We start from the raw sequence: 6,537 nt of genomic DNA on the forward strand, positions 1-6,537 counted from the left end.
AAAATACTAAATTTTTATAATAAAATTAACTTAAAAAACGTGGAATTCATATAGAGAAAATATATATACATATCTGAATAATGTGTGCACATGTGTGCATAGCTGTATACACACACACACACACACACACACACACACACACACACACCAATATCCTGGGTGGGAGGTGTTGGGGAAATGATTAAAAATAGTCTCTTGCCAACCCAGAAAATCCTCTCCAGAAATGGAGAAAGAAAAATTATTAATTATTATTAATTATTTTATTAATGAACTAAGCATTAAACTAGACTGCAGTGCGCATTCCAGGCAATCTGCTAATGAGTTTGCAGACAGAAATATCACACTTTTATGTAGCCAGGCAGATACAACCCTTTCTTTGTACTAAGAGAACTTGACAACACCATTTACTACACACTGTTCATCCTAAATTCACATGGTAATTGGGGTGGCCATTTCTATTAGTTAATTGCCTTTATCCAAATGAAAAGTAAAGCTTCTTGCATCTCTATGACAAGCAAGTAGCTACAACTTGTAGCCAAAAGCCTAGGAGTTTACCACAGACACAGGGAGATGGGGTGCTATCTTCCTTGATGTTTATTTACATTTCAAAGACATAGCTCCAAGGCCTTTAACAAAGATAATCCTGGGTTGTAAAACTAACAAGAGGTTTATTTACTTTTTAAAAACATTCGCATGCATCTCAAAGGGACAGAAAAAAGGATTTCAGTTTTCTCAAGGAAATGCTCTAAGAAAAGAGGGGAGGAAAATCTTTTCCCCTTTTTGAACCAGGGAAAATTCAATTTTTAAATATTTGTGTTTACTCTTACAGGAAACTATAAAACTTAACAATTTAATTCAAAATGACAATTTTTTTCTGAGAGTTTGGTTTTGTTTTCATTGACAAATAATTTTAAACTTCATCAGGAAATATATAACCTCAGAGAATAGGGAGGAAATTTTATTGGAAATGCATATTATTATAAACATAATTTAAAAGTTTGGTGCTGGCTTCAAAGAAGAACGGAAACAGATCCAAATACATAAGAATTGAGTATATGTTAAAATAGTTATTTCAGGGCTTCCCTGGTGGAGCAGTGGTTGAGAATTCGCCTGCCAATGCAGGGGACACAGTTTCGAGCCCTGGTCCGGGAAGATCCCACATGCCGCAGAGCAACTAAGCCTGTGCACCACAACTACTGAGCCTGTGTTCTAGAGCCTGCGAGCCACAACTACTGAAGCCTGCGTGCCTAGAACCTGTGCTCTGCAACAAGAGAAGTCACCGCGATGAGAAGCCCGTGCACCACAATGAAGAGTAGCCCCCGCTAGCCGCAACTAGAGAAAAGCCCGCGTGCAGTAACGAAGACCCAACGCACCCAAAAATAAATGAATACATAAATTTATTTTTTCATTGTTATTTCAAACAATGGAGATAGTTTGGAATGTTCAGTTAATGATTTGAGAAAATAAGGTTAATGGTACATGAATTCAGCATGTAAATTTAAAAAGTAAACCATCAATTACCTAGAAGATAAATAAAAGATTTTAAAGAACATAATTTGATATAGCATGAAACAAAAGGCAGAAACCAGAAAGGATATAACAGAAAGTTAAAACACAAACTGAGAAAATATATTTAATAACTATGAGACACAGATTCCACACTTTTGATAAACTGCTCTTACAAATCAGTTGAAAGATGAACATCTAACATGCAATAAAAATAGAAAAAGAATATCCTGCTGCAGCTTTTCATTCAATCTACAATGCAGTGGACTGCCAGATGCCTCAATATTCTATTTACTATTGCAAAAGAAAATATATGGACAATTAAACTATGACATACCATTTACTTTAAGATGCATTACAAGATCCAATTTCAGAGCTGTTAAAATACGAGAAAAAATGCATGTCTTAGAAATATTGAAATGTAATTATAAAAGAGAAAGTACAGGGACTTCCCTGGAGGGTCCGGTGGTTATGAATCTGCCTTCCAGTGCAGGGGACACGGGTTCAATCCCTGGTCGGGGAACTATGATCTCACATGCCGCAGGGCAACTAAGCCCAGGTGCCGTAACTACTGAGCCCGTGCATCACAACTAGAGAGCCCGCATGCCGCAACTACAGAACCCATGCACTCTGGAACCCATGCGCCACAACTAGAGAGAAGTCCACATACCGCAATGAAAGATCCCACCTACCACAACTAAGACCCAATGCAGCCCCCCAAAATTTTAAAGTAAATACTAAAAAAGAAAGTACAACTAGTCACTAAGTATATGAAAAATATGTAACATCACTAGAAATCAAAGAAATATTAAAACAAACATGAGACACTATTTTGTCTACAGTATTTCAAATTTCATTTCCCTTCAAATGTACTGCCTTAACTAAAACCCCACCTAGAATTTTCCCCAATTTTATTTTCTTCATACCACTTATCCAAGTGATTTCTATTTGACTGGTCCCAGGAAATGGTAGTAGAATAAATTTGTAGAATGATGCTTTTCATGTGGTCTAGACAGGAACTACTTTTAGATTTAGAGTAAATGTAACTTTTGAAAGTTTAGAAAGTAGGAAGATTTGAGAAGGCATTTGTGGAGATTTGGAGTAATAGTATCATTATGACATTTTTTTCCTAGATACTAAATAGAGCCAAGGCTGAGTGAGAAAACACATTTTCAGCTTGTTGTGAAGAGTGGACAGTTCAATGAGACAAAGAAGTGACTAGACTGGGGCAGGGGTTATTGATTATGGAGCTGTAGATTGGTAGCTTGAAAATCTGATGGGCATTTAGTTGGTGTAAATTTTGTTTGCTAGAATGATGACTTGTAATAGTTTTCTATGTGGTACTTGGTCAGTGGTTTTTCAGCTTGGGATAGACTTCGTTGCACTGGATAACAAATGTGAACAAGACTTTCTAAATGGTAAATAAACATGATTGTTACTCATTTTCTAAGACTGGATTGAAAAATATGTCCCTTAAATTCTAATAATATGTAGAAGCCTGAAATGTAGAAATGTGAGATATAAAGCAAAATTAAGTGTTAGTATTGTGGCACAGGCAAGGTTTTAAGGAAAAGTAAGTGAAAGTAAATGTGATTATCATGGTAGTTTACCTGTCAAACAACTATGATAGATCAATATTAAGGTATCACAGCCAAAATAGTCAGAACTAGATTGCCACAGGTGACTTAGTCTGCCATTGTTTTGTACTTTCTTTTGTACATTCCTGTGAATCATGGCTAGAAGGGAAATTACAGTGTAATCTAATAACTCTTCCCTCAAACATGAGGCAGTTGGTGCATTCAGAGATTTACTTTGCCGTTATGTGTAGAATGGAAATAAGGGAAGTTCAACTGGAGCATGAAAACTTGTCACAATGTTATTAAAAACAATGTGGATTTGAGGGTATTAGACCTACTCTGTAGTCCATCTCTTTATTTTCCCCATTAACACCTTTATCTACTTGTTTTCCTTGTCACTGAAATTACTCATTAGCTCAGTTGTACCCATCCCAGTCTCTGTGATTTTCCTCCAACCCGAAGCTACCACTTCTGTAAAATCTTCCATCCTCTATTTGCTGTTTCTCGAGTTTACATTTTCATTTCTACCCACTTTGAAATTTCTGTTTGTAAAATGCTGAATAATTACGTCTGCCTATTATTAGCTTTTCTCCCTTTTCTCCACATTTGTTTTCCCAAACAAACTAGATGGGGAAGAGTCACTTTGATCTTGAGAGACTCCTGAAACCAAAAGTCAAATATATAGTATGACATTTGTATCTTAGTCCAATCCTATTAGAAATCTGTTCAAATTCTTATGGTATGTTCAATATTTTCATTTCTAGAAGACTGCAAAACTCATGACCTAACAGAGAGAATCCAGGACAACCAAAACAAATATTTGCCACAAGTTGCATTCAACAACAAAACATTGACTTCAGAGAAAGTTAATGCTTTAGGAAAATCATCTAATATGAGCACAAACTTTGTTTCTTCAAGAATAATACCTTATAAATATGACTTATATGGAACAAGTTTGAAAAATACTTCAGTATCAATTAGTAGTAATAGAAACTTTTCAAGAAAGAAGCCTGATGTGTTAAATATACATGAAAAATTATTTGTTATTAAGGAGGAAAAGTCTCATACTCAAGGGGATTCTTATGAAAATAATCAAAATGAGAAAGCCCTTGATTGTAATAATGGTATTATTCAACACCTAAACATCCAAACTTAAGAGAAGACGTTTAAATATAATAATGGTGGGAAAGCCTTAGAGAAAAAGACTGTGATAATCCCACATAGGCAAATTCATACAGGAGAGAAACTCTGTGAATATAACGGACATGAGGAAAGTTTCTGTGAGAAGTCCTCTCTTTTGAAATGTCATGGAATCTACATGGAAATGAAGCAACATGAAAGCAGTCAAATTGAAAATAATTGCAGCAGAATGTCACACTTCACTCAACTTCAGAAAAATCAGAGAGGAGAGAGGCTATTCAAATGTAATGAATGTGGGAAAACATTCAATCACAAGTCAAACCTCACAGTGCATCAGAGAACACATACGGGGAGAAGCGCTATGAATGTACTAAATGTGGGAAGTCCTTCCAACAGAAGTCAATGCACATGGTCCATCAAAGAGTTCACACAGGAGAGAAACCCTATGAATGTAATTTATGTGGGAAGACCTTCAGTCACAAATCAGCCCTCACAGACCATCAGAGAACACACACAGGAGAGAAACCCTACAAATGCAATGAATGTGGGAAGTCCTTTTACTGAAAATCATCCCTCACTCAACATGGGAGGACTCACACAGGGGAAAAACCCTATGAATGTAATGAATGTGGGAAAACTTTCTGCCAGAAGTCAGCTCTCATTCAACATCAGAGAACTCACACAGGAGAGAAACCCTTTCAGTGTAATGAATGTGGTAAAACTTTCTGTCAGAAGTCAGCCATTGATATACATCAGAGAACTCACTCAGGCGAGAAACCCTTCCAGTGCAATGAATGTGGGAAATCTTTTCATATGAAGTCAACTCTTACTAAACATCAGAGAACTCACACAGGGGAAAAACCCTATGAATGTAATGCATGTGGGAAGAATTTCTGTCAGAAATCTGCCCTCACTAATCATTTGAGAACTCACTTGGGGGAGAAACCTTATACATGTGGAGAATGTGGGAAAACTTTCTGCCAGAAATCAACCCTTACTAATTATCAGGGAATTCACATAGGGCAGAAGCCCCATGTGGCATAAACTGGCTATGTTTTTTCCCAATACTCATTTCCTTTTTTGTGTGGGTACACAACTAGTTAAGATTTTCTAGCTTTCCCTTGATCCACATGAGGTTATGCAATCAAGCTCTGTATCAGAATGTGGGCATAAGTGATGTACATTATTTCCAAGCCCGTGAAAGACCTCATTTGGAATCCTTCCTACTTCCCACTCTTTCCCTGTCAAAGATCATCCTCAGGACAGCTTGGGAGTGAGGCATTAGAGATTACAGATTCACAAGTTGGAAAAAACCAGGGTCTCTGAATGACTCCCTGAGCAGAGCCCTCCCTTCTCTACCATGACCCTTAAGTCTTTTCAGGAACAAGAAATAAACTTGCATTGTGTTGAGCCATCACGTGTTCAGGTCTATTTGTTGTCATAGCTTATCTTAGCCATCCTGTATTTCATATAGCCTGTGAATCTAATGATGGAGTGAGAAACACTCTATGTCAGAGAATTCAGTAATAGAGAAACCCCTGTCAATATCCTGCATTTTAATAACCCTTCATCAGCAAGTCAAACATTTTGTAAATCAGATATTTACCATGAAAAACCCTAAGATGAAATGGCTGTAGGAAGATTTTCACAAAGACACAGATTTTACTGAACATCAGATAATTGAGAGTAGAATAAAACCTTATAATCTCAAAACACATTTCAAAATTTGTATATCAGAGAATATGTGACAGAAGAAAATTGTCAGCTTTAGAAATGTCAGGGAGGCTTCCCTGGTGGTGCAGTGGTTAAGAATCGCCTGCCAATGCAGGGGATGCAGGTTCGAGCCCTGGTCTGGGAAGATCCCACATGCCGTGGAGCAACTAAGCCCGCGTACCACAACTACTGAGCCTGAGCTGTAGAGCCCGCAAGCCACAACTACCGAGCCCATGTGCCACAACTACTGAAGCCTGCGCGCCTAGAGCCTGTGCTCCGCAACTAGAGAAGCCACGACAATGAGAAGCCCGTGCACCGCAACGAAGAGTAGCCCCCGCTCACCGCAACTAGAGAAAGCCCGCGCACAGCAACGAAGACCCAACGTAGCCAAAAATAAATAAATTCATTTAAAAAAATGTTGGGGGAATCTTCATCTGGAAATAATCTAATTCTAGAAGCAAGGTTTTGGATGCAGTACCAAATATCTTATTAGAAATATAACACAGTATGTTTACTTAGTCATGCTCACCATGGAATATGTAGCTTTAAAAAAGGCACAAATGAGTTGAAGCATCAGAATAGCAGCTTTCAATGTGTATGT

The 6,537-nt window shown here is 37.5% G+C and overlaps 1 pseudogene; it reads left to right on the plus strand.

The window, feature by feature from the left end:
- The first annotated feature begins 4,494 nt into the window (after positions 1–4,494).
- Positions 4,495–5,267, plus strand: LOC136136061 (zinc finger protein 37A-like; annotated as a pseudogene).
- The last annotated feature ends 1,270 nt before the right edge of the window (positions 5,268–6,537 follow it).

Source organism: Phocoena phocoena, chromosome 16 (assembly GCF_963924675.1).
Source record: "Phocoena phocoena chromosome 16, mPhoPho1.1, whole genome shotgun sequence".
Taxonomy (NCBI): Eukaryota; Metazoa; Chordata; class Mammalia; order Artiodactyla; family Phocoenidae; genus Phocoena; species Phocoena phocoena.